Source organism: Lithobates pipiens, unplaced genomic scaffold (genome assembly GCF_037356315.1).
Source record: "Lithobates pipiens isolate NorthernLeopardFrog02 unplaced genomic scaffold, aLitPip1_a1.2 Scaffold_19, whole genome shotgun sequence".
Lineage (NCBI taxonomy): Eukaryota > Metazoa > Chordata > Amphibia > Anura > Ranidae > Lithobates > Lithobates pipiens.
Window position 1 is genome coordinate 2,417,546 of NW_027507764.1, and position 20,964 is coordinate 2,438,509.

The following is a 20,964-nucleotide window of genomic DNA, read 5'->3' on the forward strand; positions in this document are numbered from 1 at the left end:
GGCTTACCTGTAGGTCAAAGTGTGTTGTAAGGGTTTACATCCACTTTAATTGGTGCTGGGGCAGCCATAGAATCCTTTTGGGAGTGGTGCGCAGAGAGGTGAGTGGTAACCAAGAGATCGGATATGGAATTCAGGGAGGTATAAATCAATTAGTGCGTAACCCTGATATCCCATTGGTGAAGAACAATTTGGAATGTTTTTTTTTTGCCATGTTTATATGCTGAGATATAGCAGACAATGTGTGTATGTAACGAGAGGTGGGAATAGACACTTTAAAGAGGGCTACAAATCCCAGCAATACAGTAATGATGCAGAATACCACCAGCTATAGGGGGTTATATAGAGAGCCATGCATTGTATATAGAGAGATGATTGCATTGTACTGTGTTGTAAAGAGATCCATGTGCTGTATACAGGGAGCTTAATTCATTGTGCTGTATACAGAGAGATCCATGAATTGTGCTGTATACAGAGAGATCCATGAATTGTGCTGTATACAGAGAGATCCATGAATTGTGCTGTATACAGAGAGATTTGAATTGTGCTGTATACAGAGATCCATGAATTGTGCTGTATACAGAGATCCATGAATCGTGCTGTATACAGAGATCCATGAATCGTGCTGTATACAGAGAGATCCATGAATTGTGCTGTATACAGAGATCCATGAATCGTGCTGTATACAGAGATCCATGAATCGTGCTGTATACAGAGATCCATGAATTGTGCTGTATACAGAGATCCATGAATTGTGCTGTATACAGAGAGACCCATGAATTGTGCTGTATACAGAGAGATCCATGAATTGTGCTGTATACAGAGAGATCCATGAATTGTGCTGTATACAGAGATCCATGAATTGTGCTGTATACAGAGATCCATGAATTGTGCTGTATACAGAGAGACCCATGAATTGTGCTGTATACAGAGATCCATGAATTGTGCTGTATACAGAGAGATCCATGAATTGTGCTGTATACAGAGATCCATGAATTGTGCTGTATACAGAGATCCATGAATTGTGCTGTATACAGAGATCCATGAATTGTGCTGTATACAGAGATCCATGAATTGTGCTGTATACAGAGAGATCCATGAATTGTGCTGTATACAGAGAGATCCATGAATTGTGCTGTATACAGAGAGATCCATGAATTGTGCTGTATACAGAGAGATCCATGAATTGTGCTGTATACAGAGAGATCCATGAATTGTGCTGTATACAGAGAGACCCATGAATTGTGCTGTATACAGAGAGATCCATGAATTGTGCTGTATACAGAGAGATCCATGAATTGTGCTGTATACAGAGAGATCCATGAATTGTGCTGTATACAGAGAGATCCATGAATTGTGCTGTATACAGAGAGACCCATGAATTGTGCTGTATACAGAGATCCATGAATTGTGCTGTATACAGAGAGATCCATGAATTGTGCTGTATACAGAGAGATCCATGAATTGTGCTGTATACAGAGAGATCCATGAATTGTGCTGTATACAGAGAGATCCATGAATTGTGCTGTATACAGAGATCCATGAATTGTGCTGTATACAGAGATCCATGAATTGTGCTGTATACAGAGAGATCCATGAATTGTGCTGTATACAGAGATCCATGAATTGTGCTGTATACAGAGAGATCCATGAATTGTGCTGTATACAGAGAGATCCATGAATTGTGCTGTATACAGAGAGATCCATGAATTGTGCTGTATACAGAGAGATCCATGAATTGTGCTGTATACAGAGAGATTTGAATTGTGCTGTATACAGAGAGACCCATGAATTGTGCTGTATACAGAGATCCATGAATTGTGCTGTATACAGAGAGATCCATGAATTGTGCTGTATACAGAGAGATCCATGAATTGTGCTGTATACAGAGAGATCCATGAATTGTGCTGTATACAGAGAGATCCATGAATTGTGCTGTATACAGAGAGATCCATGAATTGTGCTGTATACAGAGAGATCCATGAATTGTGCTGTATACAGAGATCCATGAATTGTGCTGTATACAGAGATCCATGAATTGTGCTGTATACAGAGAGATCCATGAATTGTGCTGTATACAGAGAGATCCATGAATTGTGCTGTATACAGAGAGATCCATGAATTGTGCTGTATACAGAGAGATCCATGAATTGTGCTGTATACAGAGATCCATGAATTGTGCTGTATACAGAGAGATCCATGAATTGTGCTGTATACAGAGAGATCCATGAATTGTGCTGTATACAGAGAGATCCATGAATTGTGCTGTATACAGAGAGATCCATGAATTGTGCTGTATACAGAGATCCATGAATTGTGCTGTATACAGAGATCCATGAATTGTGCTGTATACAGAGATCCATGAATTGTGCTGTATACAGAGAGATCCATGAATTGTGCTGTATACAGAGAGATCCATGAATTGTGCTGTATACAGAGAGATCCATGAATTGTGCTGTATACAGAGAGATCCATGAATTGTGCTGTATACAGAGAGATCCATGAATTGTGCTGTATACAGAGATCCATGAATTGTGCTGTATACAGAGAGATCCATGAATTGTGCTGTATACAGAGAGATCCATGAATTGTGCTGTATACAGAGATCCATGAATTGTGCTGGCTATTCTCTCCAATCTCTGTATTTATGCATCTGCTGCCTCTCGATCTGAAAACACAATGATTCCCATCATGGGATGTCCTGTGTATTTGTTTATATGTAATAATAATAATAACAAAATGGTGCGCTAATTCAAACAAGCTATGCAGCAAAAATAAACAAACATGCATGAATGACTGTCCCTCATTTAGGAAAAAAGGGGGAAAAAAAGCGATAATATGTGATAATATGTGAAACAGTGATAAAGAGCGCTAATTCAAGAAGCTAAACTGCAAAAATATGTATAAATGTCTATCCCTATTTTAGAAAAGAGCACAAAAAAATTGCAGTAATATATGATAATATGCAAAACTGTGATAAAGTGCACTAATTCAAGAAGCAAAACCACAAAAATAGACAAATATGCATAAATGACTATCCCAAATAAAAAAAATACAATAATATAATATCTGATAATATGTGAAACAGTGATAAAAGTGCAGATGAATATCTGCTTTGGATTTGAGCACTTGTATCACCGTTTCACATCTTATCACATATTATTGTATCTTTTTTTTTTATTCGGGATAGTCATTTATGCATATTTGTCTATTTTTGCTGTTTCGCTCATTGAATTAGTGCACTTTATCAGAGTTTCACATACCATTGCATGTTACTGTAATTTGTTTAGTGTTTTTTTTTATATTAGGGATAGGCATTCCTGCATATTTGTCTTTTTTTGCTGCTTAGCTTCTTGAATTAGCTCTCTTCATCACAGTTTCCCTTATTATCACATTTTTTTTTTTAATGAGGGACAGTCATTCATGCATATTTTTTTTTTTTTGCTGCATAGCTTCTGGAATTAGTGCACTTTATCTTTGTTTCACAACATTATCGCATATTACTGCTTTTTTTTTTTTAATTATGGATATACATTCCTACATATTTATCTACTTTTGCTGCATAGCTTCTTGAATTAGGGCACCATTTTTTCTTATTATTATTATTACATATACACAAATACACAGGGCATCCCATGATGGGAATAATTGTGTTTTCAGATCAAGTCTGCAGCAAGAGCCCCGCAAGTCCAGAGCAAGAGCCCCGCAAGTCTGCAACAAGAGCCCCACAGGTCTGCAGCAAGAACCCCACAAGTCTGTAGAAAGGGCCCCGCAAGTCTGTAGCAAGAGCCCCGCAAGTCTGCAGCAAGAGCCCTGCAAGTCTGCAGCAAGAGCCCCACAAGTCTATAGCAAGAGCCCCGCAAGTCTGTAGCAAGAGCCCCTCAAGTCTATAGCAAGAGCCCCGCAAGTCTGCAACAAGAGCCCCGCAAGCCTATAGGAAGAGCCCCGCAAGTCTGCAACAAGAGCCCCACAAGCCTATAGGAAGAGCCCCGCAAGTCTGCAACAAGAGCCCGGCAAGTCTATAGCAAGAGCCCCGCAAGAGTATAGCAAGAGCCCCTCAAGTCTGTAACAAGAGCCCCGCAAGTCTGCAACAAGAGCCTCGCAAGTCTGTAGCAAGAGCCCCACAAGTCTGCAACAAGAGCCCCACAAGTCTATAGCAAGAGCCCCACAAGTCTATAGCAAGAGGCCCGCATATCTGCAGCATGAGCCCCGCAAGTCTATAGCAAGAGCCCCGCAAGTCTGCAACAAGAGCCCCGCAAGTCTGTAACAAGAGCCCCTCAAGTCTATAGCAAGAGCCCCACAAGTCTATAGCAAGAGGCCCGCATATCTGCAGCATGAGCCCCGCAAGTCTATAGCAAGAGCCCCGCAAGTCTATAGCAAGAGCCCCGCAAGTCTATAGCATGAGCCCCGCAAGTCTATAGCAAGAACTCCGCAAGTCTATAGCAAGAGCCCCACAAGTCTATAGCAAGAGGCCCGCATATCTGCAGCATGAGCCCCGCAAGGCTATAGCAAGAGCCCCGCAAGTCTATAGCAAGAGCCCCTCAAGTCTGTAGCAAGAGCCCCGCAAGTCTATAGCAAGAGCCCCGCAAGTCTATAGCAAGAGCCCCACAAGTCTGTAGCAAGAGCCCCGCAAGTCTGCAGCAAGAGCCCTGCAAGTCTGCAGCAAGAGCCCCACAAGTCTATAGCAAGAGCCCCGCAAGTCTGTAGCAAGAGCCCCTCAAGTCTATAGCAAGAGCCCCGCAAGTCTGCAACAAGAGCCCCACAAGCCTATAGGAAGAGCCCCGCAAGTCTGCAACAAGAGCCCGGCAAGTCTATAGCAAGAGCCCCGCAAGAGTATAGCAAGAGCCCCTCAAGTCTGTAACAAGAGCCCCGCAAGTCTGCAACAAGAGCCTCGCAAGTCTGTAGCAAGAGCCCCACAAGTCTGCAACAAGAGCCCCACAAGTCTATAGCAAGAGCCCCGCAAGTCTATAGCAAGAGGCCCGCATATCTGCAGCATGAGCCCCGCAAGTCTATAGCAAGAGCCCCGCAAGTCTGCAACAAGAGCCCCGCAAGTCTGTAACAAGAGCCCCTCAAGTCTATAGCAAGAGCCCCACAAGTCTATAGCAAGAGGCCCGCATATCTGCAGCATGAGCCCCGCAAGTCTATAGCAAGAGCCCCGCAAGTCTATAGCAAGAGCCCCGCAAGTCTATAGCAAGAGCCCCGCAAGTCTATAGCAAGAGCCCCGCAAGTCTATAGCAAGAACTCCGCAAGTCTATAGCAAGAGCCCCGCAAGTCTATAGCAAGAGGCCCGCATATCTGCAGCATGAGCCCCGCAAGGCTATAGCAAGAGCCCCGCAAGTCTATAGCAAGAGGCCCGCATATCTGCAGCATGAGCCCCGCAAGGCTATAGCAAGAGCCCCGCAAGTCTATAGCAAGAGCCCCTCAAGTCTGTAGCAAGAGCCCCGCAAGTCTATAGCAAGAGCCCCGCAAGTCTATAGCAAGAGCCCCACAAGTCTGTAGCAAGAGCCCCGCAAGTCTATAGCAAGAGCCTCTCAAGTCTGTAGCAAGAGCCCCACAAGTCTGCAACAAGAGCCCCGCAAGCCTATAGGAAGAGCCCCGCAAGTCTGCAACAAGAGCCCCGCAAGTCTATAGCAAGAGCCCCACAAGAGTATAGCAAGAGCCCCACAAGTCTGTAATAAGAGCCCCGCAAGTCTGCAACAAGAGCCTCGCAAGTCTGTAGCAAGAGCCCCGCAAGTCTATAACAAGAGCCCCTCAAGTCTGTAGCAAGAGCCCCGCAAGTCTGCAACAAGAGCCCCGCAAGTCTGCAGCAAGAGCCCCACAAGTCTTCAGTAAGAGCCCCGCAAGTCTATAGCAAGAGCCCCTCAAGTGTCTGTTTTTGGCAAGAAAATATAAGCAAGCAGCGCAAATCTATAATCTAAGGTGGCCAGATTTTTAAAATGAAATCCAGGGACATCTTTTTTTTAATTGGCAAATGGTAAACTATTTTATAAGCATATTTTCCTCAAATGATATATGCAGTGTATGTGGTATGTGCTTATTGAAAGATATTATGATTGTATGGCTCTTGCTGTAGACTCACCACTGCAACTTCGCTCTTGCTAGAGACTTGCCACGAAACTGGAAACGTGTCAACTAGAACTTGTGCGTCAAGTGCTCTGCAAGTCTACAACCTGCCAGGGAAGATGTGCAGCAAGTTGACAAGACTTACAATTCAATACTGCCACAAATATGTGGCAGGTTATCCTTCCTATCTGAGAGGGCACTGCTTGGTGGCACTGCTGGGCACTAAGGGGACCAATGTCCCTCCAACAGAAGCCAATTAACGGGTTTCTTCTTTTCAGAAGCCTATAACCGGCTTCTGTTTACTTTCGTGATCAGATGTCATTGGCTGTAAATTGCAGTTCCCCCCTCCATTATAGGGGGGTCCCGTGGAAAGTAGCCCAAATGAAGATATATCAGACACGTGGTCCTTTTTTTGAAGATTTATTTAGGGATAACATCAAAGAAAGACACAAGACACAGTCCTTCAACAGAGGGTTAGAGGATAAGGGGAGTTGAGGCACCTGGTATTTGCGGGTTAGAGGTATCAGTCAGATCCAGAGGACAAACAGCTCCACAGACTGGATCCAGCAGTCACCGGATAGGCCCCTCTCACTTGACCAAGCAGCCGATGATATGCCAAAGTCTCTGCCACAGACTTGTTAAATGGTCAGAAAAAGGAGGGCAGAGCCAAAAGGTGGGACTTTAAATGAAGCTCGTGGTTAGCCAGATAGGTAAATAGGTGAACATAATCAGGTTTAATTAATTGCATGCCATGTAATACAGATAGCAATATAAAATGAAAAACACATAAATTAATACAAAAGTAGTACAATACACAAATAATACTTCGATATCATGAATATGGCGGACAAAAAATAATAAATAGTTTACCAAAGACTTATAAAACCTAGGGCCTCATTGATCCTGAGATAGGTATTGGCGATAAATTCATTTGTAAGGATAGATATATGTGGAGTTATAACGAACAGGCAGCTCTACGCGTTTCGTGGGTAGGAGGCCACTCATCAGGAGAAAGCAACATGATGGATCTATAATTAAAAATTAAAAATCTAATAATAATAATTATAACATTATAATAATAATGTACTTAGATAGAATAATAAAAAGCAATAATAAACAGAGGTAGGGGTGCAGTCCCCCCAACCGACGCAAATTGACTCGCTGTAGTTTATATAGGGAAAGTGACCGGCGTGAAATGCCAACCGAAAGGTGCTCCCAGTAGGAAGCCGCGGCGGACAACTAGGCGGAGACGCCCCACGTGCAACCAACAGGGCAGGACAGAGACCGAGGGCGTTTCTATGTGTGAGATACAAATAGTGAGTAAACCAATTAAGAGAAGGTGATGTAGAATGGTGGGAAAATAATTGCGCAAGGGAGAGCTAAGGTGGATAAGAAACTGACAGCCAAAGTGGCCAGTGAGCAGTGAAATAGGGTGTGAAAAGGAAAAAAGATGAAAGATAAGAGAAGACAAGAGAGAAAAAAAAGTAAGTAAAAGAAAAAATAGAGTGTATAAGTGTAGCACTGACCCCCAAAGGAGCTGCTGAAATTGATTTGGACCTGCACTCTGCTAATGAACCCCCATTGACTTGACTCAGTCCCCTTGACACAGCTGTGGTGCGATGTGGAGTGTGTAATGAAATGAGGAGAGATAACCCCACAATACACAATACAATATAATATACCTATATTACCACCAGGGTATCCAATGGCTCCACCTGCTGGGAGAAAGCAATACTCCACACAATTGAGGTACTTAACCAGAAGTATACTTTACTGTAAATTGTGATAGACAGGTGATTACAATAATTGTACTGTCACTTTATCATAAAATGACAGGACAATGAAACTGAACAACGATTATACACAGTCTAAATATAAGGGAGCTCCCCCTACTTTAATAGCTAGTTACGAGATCTCATTAAAAGTACACAGTCTTTAATCTTCTTGTCTTCTGCTAGCTATGATGGTCTCTTATAAATTGTAATCCAAAGAGTAAATAAATTAGGATTAAGGAGTGAGTGGTCCTGTTACTGTTTCTGTAAATGTTCCAGTGAGTGTTTCCTTAAGTATAGTACAATGCTTAAGATGCAATGAAAGTTAGGCCTTATGCCTGCCTAAAGTCAGTTTCTGTGAACTTCTTCTGTAGAACTACAGGTCCCAGCAAACACTGTATATGAGACTGACTTGATGCAAGTGAGTAATGAAACTGTGGGCTGCAACCCGCTCACCAACTGTATCTGAAGCTCTGTATGGTAGCTCTGGTCCGGTGCTCTGTGGCTTGCTTCAACATCGGCCGGCTCTGTCACACCGCTCTGCTCCGCTGGGTGAACCAGGTCCTTTGATGCTCAGACGAGTGTCTCTGGATCTTTCCCAATCCAGTCACTGTGTATCTCACGCTGTCAGATCGCTGTTTGAGTTGTGCTCTGCAATGGCTGTAGACTGCTCTTTCTGGAAACCTCCTCACAGGTCCTCACATGCAGACCATGCGTCCAGAAGAGACCTAAGATGGCCGCTCAGGGTTCTTTTATGTCCTACCCAGCATGCAATGCAAGAGAGGGTGTCCATGGGTAGGTCACCTGGCATTCTGGGAGACATTCCTGGGTCTACACTCTCAGTTGCAGAGCCTCGGGCCAGCAGGCCCCGAGGCGCAAGGCCATGCGTCACACACCCCAGGCCAGGAGGGCCCTGGGGTTGGGATCACGGACCCCAGAAACAACAAACCCAGAAAAATGGCATCGGTACCTTAAATACCCTCTCCCAGAATGCACAGCAGGGAAACCACACCCACTGAACCATTTCTGAGCAAGAGGCAATATTCAATGCATCCAGCCTGCTGCTGTTCCACACCCACTGACGGTGACAGTGACACCTTCAGTCAGGTGGGAATCAGTGCAACCCAACTGGACTGTTCCTCTGCGTCCTCACTGGGCTGGTCTTGATGATGTCAGGATTCTATAGACTGCCACAGCGCAGGGGTGCAGAAGCTGCAGTAAGAAGGAGCCTGGAGTGCTGGCAGGGGACCCCAGAAGAGGAGGATTGGGGGTGCTCAGTGCAAGACTACTACAGAGAAGGTAAGTATAACATGGTAATTATTTTAATAAAAATTAAAGGTCTAATGTCACTTTAAGGAGGTGAAGGATAGAGGAAGGGAGGGTGAACAAAAAGAGGGAGGGATAGAGGGAGGGAAGGTGAGGGAAAGAGGGAGGGAGGGCGAGGGATAGAGGGAGGGAGGGTGAGGGAAAAGAGGGAGGGAGGGTGAAGGATAGAGGGAGGGCGAGAGATAGAGGGAGGGTAAAGGATAGAGTGAGAGAGGGCGAGGGATAGAGTGAGGGAGGGCAAAGGATAGAGGGAGGGAGGGCGAGGGAGACAGGGAGGGAGGGTGAAGGATGGAGGGAGGGTGAAGGATAGAGGGAGGGTGAAGGATAGAGGGAGGGAGGGCGAAGGATAGAGGGAGGGTGAAGGATAGAGGGAGGGAGGGCGAAGGATAGAGGGAGGGAGGGCGAGGGATAGAGGGAGGGAGGGTGAAGGATAGAGGGAGGGGGAAGGATAGAGGGAGGGAGGGTGAAGGATGGAGGGAGGGTGAAGGATAGAGGGAGGGAGGGTGAAGGATAGAGGGAGGGTGAAGGATAGAGGGAGGGAGGGTGAAGGATAGAGGGAGGGGGAAGGATAGAGGGAGGGAGGGTGAAGGATAGAGGGAGGGAGGGGGAAGGATAGAGGGAGGGAGGGCGAGGGATAGAGGGAGGGAGGGTGAAGGATAGAGGGAGGGGGAAGGATAGAGGGAGGGATGGCGAGGGATGGAGGGAGGGAGGGTGAAGGATAGAGGGAGGGTGAAGGATAGAGGGAGGGGGAAGGATAGAGAGAGGGAGGGGGAAGGATAGAGGGAGGGAGGGGGAAGGATAGAGGGAGGGAGGGAGGGCGAGGGATAGAGGGAGGGAGGGAGAAGGATAGAGGGAAGGAGGGTGAAGGATAGAGGGAGGGAGGGTGAAGGATAGAGGGAGGGAGGGTGAAGGATAGAGGAAGGGAGGGCAAGGGATGGAGGAAGGGTGAAGGATAGAGGGAGGGAGGGCAAGGGATGGAGGAAGGGTGAAGGATAGAGGGAGGGAGGGCAAGGGATAGAGGGAGGGAGGGTGAAGGATAGAGGGAGGGCGAGGGATAGAGGTAGGGTGAAGAATACAGGGAGGGAGTGCGAAGGATAGAGGGAGGGAGGGCAAAGGATAGAGGGAGGGAGGGCGAGGGTTAGAGGGAGGGAGGGCGAAGGATAGATGGAGGAAGGGTGAGGGATAGAGGGAGGGAGGGTGAAGGATAGAGGGAGGGAGGGCAAAGGATAGAGGGAGGGAGGGCAAAGAATAGAGGGAGGGAGGGCGATGGATAGAGGGAGGGAGGGTGAAGGATAGAGGGAGGGAGGGTGAGGGATAGAGGGAGAGAGGGCGAGGGATGGAGGGAGGGGAAAGGATAGAGGGAGGGAGGGGGAAGGATAGAGGGAGGGAGGGCGAAGGATAGAGGGAGAGAGGGCGAGGGATAGAGGGAGGGAGAGTGAAGGATAGAGGAAGGGCAAGGGATAGAGGGAGGGTGAAGGATAGAGGGAGGGAGGGCGAAGGATAGAGGGAGGGAGGGCGAGGGATAGAGGGAGGGAGTGCAAAGGATAGAGGGAGGGAGGGCGAGGGTTAGAGGGAGGGAGGGTGAAGGATAGAGGGAGAGAGGGCGAAGGATAGATGGAGGAAGGGTGAGAGATAGAGGGAGGGAGGGTGAAGGATAGAGGGAGGGAGGGCGAAGGATAGAGGGAGGGAGGGTGAAGGATAGAGGGAGGGAGGGCGAAGGATAGAGGGAGGGAGGGCGAAGGATAGAGGGAGGGAGGGCGAAGGATAGAGGGAGGGAGGGTGAGGGATAGAGGGAGGGAGGGTGAGGGATAGAGGGAGGGAGGGTGAAGGATAGAGGGAAGGAGGGCGAAGGATAGAGGGAGGGAGGGCGAGGGATAGAGGGAAGGAGGGTGAAGGATAGAGGGAGGGAGGGCGAGGGATAGAGGGAAGGAGGGCGAAGGATAGAGGGAGGGAGGGTGAAGGATAGAGGGAGGGAGGGGGAAGGATAGAGGGAGGGAGGGTGAGGGATAGAGGGAGGGAGGGTGAGGGATGGAGGGTGAAGGATAGAGGGAGGGAGGGCGAGGGATAGAGGGAAGGAGGGTGAAGGATAGAGGGAGGGAGGGCGGGGGATAGAGGGAGGGAGGGTGAAGAATAGAGGGAGGGAGGGTGAAGAATAGAGGGATGGAGGGCGAGGGATAGAGGGAGGGAGGGCTAAGGATAGAGGGAGGGAGGGTGAAGAATAGAGGGAGGGAGGGTGAAGAATAGAGGGATGGAGGGCGAGGGATAGAGGGAAGGAGGGCTAAGGATAGAGGGAGGGAGGGTGAAGGATAGGGGGAGGGAGGGCGAAGGATAGGGGGAGGGAGGGCGAAGAATAGATGCAGGGAGGGCGAAGGATAGAGGGAGGGAGGGTGAGGGGAGGGTGGGAGGGCGAAGGATAGAGGGAGGGCGAAGGATAGATGGAGGAAGGGTGAGGGATAGAGGGAGGGAGGGCGAAGGATAGAGGGAGGGAGGGCAGAGGATAGAGAGAGGGAGGGAGGGTGAGGGGAGGGAGGGCGAGGGATAGAAGGAGGGAGGGGGAAGGAAAAAGGGAGGGAGGGCGAGGGATAGAGGGAGAGAGGTTGAAGGATATTGGGAGGGCGAAGGATAGAGGGAGGGAAGGAGGGCGAAGGATAGAGGGAGGAAGGGTGAGGGATAGAGGGAGGGAGGGGGAAATATAGAGGGAAGGAGGGATAGAAGGAGGAAGGGCAAGGAAAGGAGGGCGAGGGATAGAAGGAGGGAGGGTGAGGGACAGAGGGAGGGAGGGAAGGCGAGGGATAGAGAGGAGGGTGACTGATAGAGGGTGAGGTATAGAGGGAGGGAGGGCGAGAGATAGAGAAAAGGAGGGTGAGGTATAGAGAGAAGGAAGGAGGGTGAGGGATAGAGGGAAGGAGGGTGAGGTATAGAGAGAAGGAAGGAGGGTGAGGGGGTAGAGAGAAGGAGGGTGAGGGGTAGAGAGAAGGAGGGTGAGGGGTAGAGAGAAGGAGGGTGAGGGGTAGAGAGAAGGAGGGTGAGGGGTAGAGGGATATATAGAGAGGAATAGAAGTCTGGTGTCCCCGGTCCTCCTGCTTTGATTATGAGACTAGCGGCCATATTCTGTTAAATAAAAACGTAATTGCGGCGAAGTGTAATCATAGGCCCGGTGATGGGCTCAGCACGGTAATCGCAGCGTCCCACTTTCACCAGACTCAATTTCTAGGCAATGAGCGTTTCCTGCCCTCCAGCCAGACGTCAGGGACGTTCCATTCGGCGGAGGTGTTCGGGGTTCACGAAGGTTCAGAAGTAAAAATTCAGCTTCATCTGTTTCCAGATCTGATTTACATAAACGGCAGGCTGCTTTACTGACACGTGCTAATAAGCCGGAGCCGGAGATAATTAATAACTTTCAGGACATTCTGTGAACGCAGGAAGAGTAAACAGCCAATGCAATTATTGGGCGGCAGAAAAATATTTGCCCGTCTTTGTGCGGCGTGAATAAATTAATGTGACGGAGAGAGGACATTCACCGAGGAGCACGCACGGTGCAGACACCTCCATTTACTAACGACTTGGAATCACAAAGCGATGAAGTGGTCCCAGCCCCCCAACAAGAAACTATTCCTGTTCTCTGACTCCTGTTTATGTCAATGTGAATAAAGTTCCAAATAAAATTCTATTCCAAACTGTATTCTCACCTTCTATTGCTATCAGCCTCCTTCAAAATCTCCAAATTCTTTTTGTGATTGGACTTCCTGTTGGAGGGTGGCTGCGTTCATTCCCTATGACCCCACTGTATGTAGGAACGTAGACAACCTCTCTTGATCACTATTGGGATTGACTATGGGATGTGGACTATAGACTTTGGTCTAAGGACTAGGGTCTATGGTCTAAGAACTTAACACTATTGTCTAAGGACTAGGGACTATGGACTACGGTTGAAAAAATAGGGACTATGGACTATAGTCTAAGAAGTATGGTCTAAGGACTCCAAATATGGAAAGGTTTCTTCACAGTAAGAGCTGTGAAAATGTGGAATAGACTCCCTGCAGAGGTGGTTCTGGCCAGCTCAGTGGATTGCTTTAAGAAAGGCCTGGATTATTTCCCCAAGTGTACAGAATATAACTGGGTACTGACATTTATAGGTAAAGTTGATCCGGGGAAAATCCGATTGCCTCTCGGGGGATCAAGAAGGAATTTTTTCCCCTGCTTTAGCAAATTGGATGATGGCTCTGCTGGGGTTTTTCGCCTTCCTCTGGATCCACTATGGGTATAGAATTGGGTATATGGGATTGTATGATATTATTATTATTTTATTTTTTTGTGGTTGACCTGGATGGACTTGTGTCTTTATTCAACCTGACTAACTATGTAACTATGTAACTGTGACTAGGGACCATGGTGAAAGGTCTAGGTACTATGGCCAGAAATTAGGGATTGTGGATTATGGTCTAAGGACTATGGTCTAAGGAACTAGGGGATATTGTCTAAGAACTATGGACTATGGTCTAAGGACTAGAGACTATGGTCTAAGGCAGGGGTGGCCCGGGGGCCACATGTGGCCCACGGAGCCCTTTGATGTGCCCCGCGACCTCCTGCTCTGGAATGGCGGGTTAAATAGCCCAGATCACAGGTTGCCGACTCGTCATACAGCAGCACAGGTGTTGTGAATGAAGCGGGTGGTAGAGGAAGAAAATGGCTGCAGAGCAAAGCCCATAAGCCAATGCTTCCTGTACAGCACCAGCTTTCGCCACAGGCAGAGTCTATGGCAAAGTTCAGTTAACCCGCAGCACTACCTTGCACCCGCGGTGTGGGTAATCATCAGTGTGAAAGCAGTTTAGGCCCCTTCCACCCGATCGGCCCTACCCAATCGGACCCTCAATTCACCTCTACAGAGCGGCAGATGTAAACAGACTTTTGTCCGTTTACTCCCGCCTGCCTCCAATTCCGGTCCTAAAAAATCTGATAAAAAATAGAAGGGAGTTCGCCCCCTTCCATCTGGGTGGATCGGATCGGAGGGCCTATAGAGTAGCTGTGACCTGTCATCCGCCCGCTCTGCTCGTTGTAGCCCGCGACTGGTTACCAAGTTGCTTAAGTGGCCCTCGCTCTTAAAAAGGTTGGGCACCCCTGGTACAAGGACTAGGTACCATGGACTATGGTATAAGGACTAGGGACTATAGTCTAAAGACTAGGGGCTATGGTCTAAGAACTAGGGACTGTGGTCTAAGGACTATGGTCTAAGAACTAGGGACTGTGGTCTAAGGACTAGGGACTATGGTCTAAGAACTTGGGACTGTGGTCTAAGGACTATGGTCTAAGAACTTGGGATTGTGCTCTAAGAACTAGGGACTATGGTCTAAGAACTAGGGACTGTGGTCTAAGAACTATGGTCTAAGAACTAGGGACTGTGGTCTAAGGACTAGGGACTATGGTCTAAGAACTTGGGACTGTGGTCTAAGGACTATGGTCTAAGAACTTGGGACTGTGGTCTAAGGACTATGGTCTAAGAACTTGGGACTGTGGTCTAAGAACTACAGACTGTGGTCTAAGAACTAGGGACTATGGTCTAAGGCAGGGTTGCCCTACCTTTTGAAGAGCAAGGGCCACTTAAGCGACTTGGTAACCAGTCGTGGGCCACAATGAGCGGAGCGGGTGGATGGCATATCCGTGTCCACTCTGCATCCGCAGAGCGGACACAGATGCAGCCCACGATACTTTTTGACGGATTGTATTGGAGGTAGAACACAAGTCGGTTTATGTCTGCCACTACTTAGAGGTGAATGGAGGGTCCAATTGGTCGGACTGACCGTGTGAAAGGGGTCCAAGGCTGCTTTCACACTTATGCACTGCGGTTTACCGGCACCACGTGTGCAACGCCGTGTACCTTTTGGCTTTCCTGCAGTTTGCAATAGACTTCTATTATATTCTGCAGGTTTGGTGCACTTTCAGAAAGCTCACCGAACCCGCAGGTAATAATAGAAGTCTATGGCTCAGTGCAGGTAAACTGCGCTGCACCTGCGGATCAGTTTGAAAGCAGCCCAGTAACCACTGCAGAACAGATATGCCCATATATACACTGCGATTTCAGTAATAAACTGACCTTTAATAACAGTATTCTTTCTATTTTATCCCAGAGCAGGAGGTTGCGGGCCACATGTGGCCCCTGGGCCGCTGGTTGGGCACCCCTGCCATAGATCATAGTCCCTAGTCCTTAGACCATAGTCCCTAGTTCTAAAATCATAGTTCTGAGAGCATAGTCCTTGGTTCTTAGTCCCTAGTGCTGGCACCCAGCTCCACCCCACCATGGCAACCCCACCATGACGCTGATCCAGAGCAATCTGGGTCCTGTGCTCCCGACACCTCGGGGGAAACCAGACAGTATCCTGGACAAGAGGCACTGCTATTGGTAAAGTAGGTATTTGGCATTTTGGATGCATATAAAAGAATGCAATGTACCTAAGACCAATATCACACCAGACCACCAACGCCCAGAGGGTGGAATTGAACCACTCTGCCGCTAGGCAGCTACAGGTTTGAAGCCTGCACTCCAGACCACTGAGGATCATCTGGGCAATGTCTTCATCCATCCCACGTTTTATATAAAGCCTGAGCTGATTGGACGATTCAGGTTTTTTTTTTAATCCTAAATATAAAAAGAAAATTCTAATATTAGGATTGTGATTGACACGGAGCTCAATGAATAATCCAATCACAATGCAGTATATGCAGGATAAGATGAAGCAGTAAGCACAGTGCTGGCCCAGCTGCATGCTGTGTTGTGAAAAGCATTGTGGGTATTGGCAAATGGGAACATATTTAAATATTTAAAGGGCAACTAAGAAGGAAAACGGTTCAATTGTTTTATGTAAAAAAGTTGAACTCGCATTTGAGGATTAATATATAAACACTTCTGGAATTTATCAGAGATGAAGATTTTGTAAAATCATGAAAAACAGAAATGCCTAGTTCTTAGACCATAGTCCCCATCAGCAGCCCCCTTACAACAGAGTGTCCCATCAGCAGCCTCCTTACATCAGAGTGTCCCATCACCAGCCCCCTTACATCAGAGTGTCCCATCACCAGCCCCCTTACATCAGAGTGTCCCATCACCAGCCCCCTTACAACAGAGTGTCCCATCACCAGCCCCCTTACATCAGAGTGTCCCATCAGCAGCCCCCTTACAACAGAGTGTCCCATCAGCAGCCTCCTTACATCAGAGTGTCCCATCACCAGCCCCCTTACATCAGAGTGTCCCATCACCAGCCCCCTTACATCAGAGTGTCCCATCAGCAGCCCCCTTACATCAGAGTGTCCCATTACCAGCCCCCTTACATCAGAGTGTCCCATCACCAGCCCCCTTACATCAGAGTGTCCCATCAGCAGCCTCCTTACATCAGAGTGTCCCATCACCAGCCCCCTTACATCAGAGTGTCCCATCACCAGCCCCCTTACATCAGAGTGTCCCATCAACAGCCCCCTTACATCACAGTGTCCCATCACCAGCCCCCTTACATCACAGTGTCCCATCACCAGCCCCCTTACATCAGAGTGTCCCATCACCAGCCCCCTTACATCAGAGTGTCCCATCACCAGCCCCCTTACATCAGAGTGTGCCATCAGCAGCCCCCTTACATCAGAGTGTCCCATCAGCAGCCCCCTTACATCAGAGTGTCCCATTACCAGCCCCCTTACATCAGAGTGTCCCATCAGCAGCCCCCTTACATCAGAGTGTCCCATCAGCACCCCCTCACATCAGAGTGTCCCATCACCACCCCCCTTACATCAGAGTGTCCCATCACCAGCCCCCTTACATCAGAGTGTCCCATCACCAGCCCCCTTACATCAGAGTGTCCCATCACCAGCCCCCTTACATCAGAGTGTCCCATCACCAGCCCCCTTACATCAGAGTGTCCCATCACCAGCCCCCTTACATCAGAGTGTCCCATCACCAGCCCCCTTACATCAGAGTGTCCCATCACCAGCCCCCTTACATCAGAGTGTCCCATCACCAGCCCCCTTACATCAGAGTGTCCCATCACCAGCCCCCTTACATCAGAGTGTCCCATCACCAGCCCCCTTACATCAGAGTGTCCCATCACCAGCCCCCTTACATCAGAGTGTCCCATTACCAGCCCCCTTACATCAGAGTGTCCCATCACCAGCCCCCTTACATCAGAGTGTCCCATCACCAGCCCCCTTACATCAGAGTGTCCCATTACCAGCCCCCTTACATCAGAGTGTCCCATCAGCAGCCCCCTTACAGCACCCGTACATCAGAGTGGCCCACTGAGCCATCGGCCCACCGGGACACTCCCGGTAGTCCCGATGGCCAATACATGCCTGCACCCCACGATGGCAATCCATGACGCTGATCCAGAGCAATCTGGGTCTTGTGCTCCCAACACCTCGGAGGAAACCAGACAGCATCCTGGACAAGAGGCACTGCTATTGGTAAAGTAGGTATTTGGCATTTTGGATGCATATAAAAGAACACAACGTATCTAAGACCAATATCACACCAGACTACCAACGCCCAGAGGGTGGAATTGAACCACTCTGCCGCTAGGCAGCTACAGGTTTGAAGCCTGCACCCCAGACCACTGAGGATCATCTGGGCAATGTCTCCATCCATCCCACGTTTTATATAAAGCCTGAGCTGATTGGACGATTCAGCTTAGGGAGGTTTTTTTATCCTAAATATAAAAAGAAAATTCTAATATTGGGACTGTGATTGACACGGAGCTCAATGAATAATTCAATCACAACACAGTATATGTAGGATAAGATGAAGCAGTAAGCACAGTGCTGGCCCAGCTGCATGCTATGCTGTTAAAAGCATTGTGGGTATTGGCAAATGGGAACATATTTAAATATTTAAAGGGCAACTAAGAAGAAAAACGGTTCAATTGTTTTATGTAAAAAAGTTGAACTCGCATTTGAGGATTAATATATAAACACTTCTGGAATTTATGAGAGATGAAGATTTTGTACAATCATGAAAAACAGAAATGCCTAGTTCTTAGATCATAGTCCTTAGAGCACAGTCACTAGTCCTTAGACCATAGTCCCTAGTTCTTAGACCAAAGTCCTTAGACCAAAGTCCCTACTCCCTAATTCTTAGACCATAGTCCTTAGACCACAGTCCCTGGTCCCTAGTTCTTAGACCATAGTCCTTAGACCACAGTCCCTGGTCCCTAGTTCTTAGACCATAGTCCTTAGACCGCAGTCCCTAGTTCTTAGACCATAGTCCTTAGACCACAGTCCCAAGTTCTTAGACCACAGTCCTTAGACCACAGTCGCTAGTTCTTAGACCATAGCCCCTAGTCTTTAGACTATAGTCCCTAGTCCTTATACCAAAGGCCATGGTACCTAGTCCTTAGAACAGGGGTGCCCAACCTTTTTAAGAGCGAGGGCCACTTAAGCAACTTGGTAACCAGTCGCGGGCTACAACGAGCGGAGCGGGCGGATGACAGGTCACAGCTACTCTATAGGCCCTCCGATCCGATCCACCCAGATGGAAGGGGGCGAACTCTTTTCTATTTTCTATCAGATTTTTAGGACCGGAATTGGAGGCAGGCGGGAGTAAATGGACAAAAGTCTGTTTACATCTGCCACTCTGTAGAGGTGAGTAGAGGGACCGATTGGGTAGGCCGATCTTGTGAAAAGGGCCTAAACTGCTTTCACACTGATGATTACCCACACCGCGGGTGCAGGGTAGTGCTGTGGGTTAACTGAACTTTGCCATAGACTCTGCCTATGGCAAAAGCCGGCGCTGTACAGGAAGCATTGGCTTATGGGCTCTGCTCTGCAGCCGTTTTCTTCCTCTACCACCCGCTTCATTCACAACACATGTGCTGTGGTATGACGGGTCGGCAACCTGTGATCTGGGCTTGTTAACCCGCCATTCCAGAGCAGGACGCCGCGGGCCACATCAAAGGGCTCTGCGGGCCACATGTGGCCCCCGGGCCACTGGTTGGCCACCACTGGTCTAAGGACTAGTGACTGTACTCTAAGGACTATGGTATAAGAACTAGGGACTATGGTCTAAGGACTAGGGACTATGATCAAAGGACTAGTGACTGTGCTCTAAGAACTATGGTATAAGAACTAGGGACTATGGTCTAAGGACTAGGGACTGTGCTCGAAGGACTATGGTCTAAGAACTAGGGACTGTGCTCTAAGGACTATGATCTAAGAACTAGGCATTTTTGTTTTTCATGGTTGTACAAAATCTTCATCTCTGATAAATTCCGGAAGTGTTTATATATTAATCCTCAAATGTGAGTTCAACTTTTTTCCATAAAACAATTGAACCGTTTTTTTCTTAGTTGCCCTTTAAATATGTAAATATGTTCCCCTTTGCCAATACCCACAATGCTTTTAACAGCATAGCATGCAGCTGGGCCAGCACTGTGCTTACTGCTTCATCTTATCCTACATATACTGTGTTGTGATTGGATTATTCATTGAGCTCCGTGTCAATCACAGTCCCAATATTAGAATTTTCTTTTTATATTTAGGATAAAAAAACCTCCCTAACCTGAATCGTCCAATCAGCTCAGGCTTTATATAAAACGTGGGATGGATGAAGGCATTGCCCAGATGATCCTCAGTGGTTCTAGGGTGCAGGCTTCAAACCTGTAGCTGCCTAGCGGCAGAGTGACCCAATTCCACCCTCTGGGCGTTGGTGGTCTGGTGTGATATTGGTCTTAGATACGTTGTGTTCTTTTATATGCATCCAAAATGCCAAATACCTACTTTACCAATAGCAGTGCCTCTTGTCCAGGATACTGTCTGGTTTCCCCCGAGGTGTCGGGAGCACAGGACCCAGATTACTCTGGATCAGCGTCATGGATTGCCATGGTGGGGTGCAGGCATGTACTGGCCATCGGGACTACCGGGAGCTTCCCGGTGGGCCGATGGCTCAGTGGGCCACTCTGATGTACGGGCACTGCTGATGGGACACTCTGATGTAAGGGGGCTGCTGATGGGACACTCTGATGTAAGGGGGCTGCTGATGGGACACTCTGATGTAAGGGGGCTGCTGATGGGACACTCTGATGTAAGGGGGCTGCTGATGGGACTCTCTGATGTAAGGGGGCTGCTGATGGGACACTCTGATGTAAGGGGGCTGGTGATGGGACACTCTGATGTAAGGGGGCTGGTGATGGGACACTCTGATGTAAGGGGGCTGGTGATGGGACACTCTGATGTAAGGGGGCTGGTAATGGGACACTCTGATGTAAGGGGGCTGGTAATGGGACACTCTGTTGTAAGGTGGCTGCTGATGGGACACTCTGATGTAAGGGGGCTGCTGATGGGACACTCTGATGTAAGGGGGCTGCTGATGGGACACTCTGATGTAAGGGAGCTGCTGATGGGACACTCTGATGTAAGGGGGCTGCTGATGGGACACTCTGATGTAAGGGGGCTGCTGATGAGACACTCTGATGTAAGGGGGCTGGTGATGGGACACTCTGATGTAAGGAGGTGGTGATGGGACACTCTGATGTAAGGGGGCTGGTGATGGGACACTCTGATGTAAGGGGGTGCTGATGGGATACTCTGATGTAAGGGGGCTGGTGATGGGACACTCTGATGTAAGGGGGCTGGTGATGGGACACTCCGATGTAAGGGGGCTGGTAATGGGACACTCTGATGTAAGGGGGCTGGTGATGGGACACTCTGATGTAAGGGGGCTGGTAATGGGACACTCTGATGTAAGGGGGCTGGTGATGGGACACTCTGATGTAAGGGAGTGCTGATGGGACACTCAAAATGTAAGTGGGCCGGTCTGGATGAAGTCCAGGGCCAA

General features: G+C 48.3%; 3 non-coding genes across 3 annotated transcripts; 1 reads left to right on the plus strand and 2 right to left on the minus strand.

The window, feature by feature from the left end:
- Positions 1–15,634: 15,634 nt before the first annotated feature.
- On the minus strand, positions 15,635–15,721 carry TRNASTOP-UCA (transfer RNA opal suppressor (anticodon UCA)). Its single transcript has one exon. It is a non-coding gene; the product is annotated as a tRNA-Sec (tRNA).
- A 1,958-nt stretch (positions 15,722–17,679) lies between these two features.
- Positions 17,680–17,766, minus strand: TRNASTOP-UCA (transfer RNA opal suppressor (anticodon UCA)). The gene has a single exon. It is a non-coding gene; the product is annotated as a tRNA-Sec (tRNA).
- A 1,979-nt stretch (positions 17,767–19,745) lies between these two features.
- On the plus strand, positions 19,746–19,833 carry TRNASTOP-UCA (transfer RNA opal suppressor (anticodon UCA)). The gene has a single exon. It is a non-coding gene; the product is annotated as a tRNA-Sec (tRNA).
- The last annotated feature ends 1,131 nt before the right edge of the window (positions 19,834–20,964 follow it).